The sequence below is a fragment of the Heterocephalus glaber genome, unplaced genomic scaffold (assembly GCF_053883595.1).
Source record: "Heterocephalus glaber isolate CG9 unplaced genomic scaffold, H.glaber_assembly_v1.0 deba00001610, whole genome shotgun sequence".
In the NCBI taxonomy this organism is placed as follows: Eukaryota; Metazoa; Chordata; class Mammalia; order Rodentia; family Bathyergidae; genus Heterocephalus; species Heterocephalus glaber.
The window spans coordinates 10,758,397-10,758,685 of NW_028258381.1; positions in this window are offsets into that span (position 1 = coordinate 10,758,397).

A 289-nucleotide genomic window follows, 5' to 3' on the forward strand; every position below is an offset into this window, starting at 1 on the left:
TGGGAGATGCTTACCCAAACCCTAGCACTCCCCGACATTCAAAACCCACGAAAAACATCCCAGCTCCACTCTGCGTGCCTGTTAGATAGAGCCCTCATTTGCAATCAGCTATAAACTCTCTACCTCCTAGTCAATAACCTCTTTGAAAGTAAGAATTTTGTATTACAGAATTAGCTTGCAATTGTCCATTGCAGCCTTCTACTCTCAGCGAATATTTACATGCGGGCAGCGGAAGAGCCTTGCTGGCCTCGGTGAGCAGTTGCCAGACGGGACGTGCACGGAGTCACGC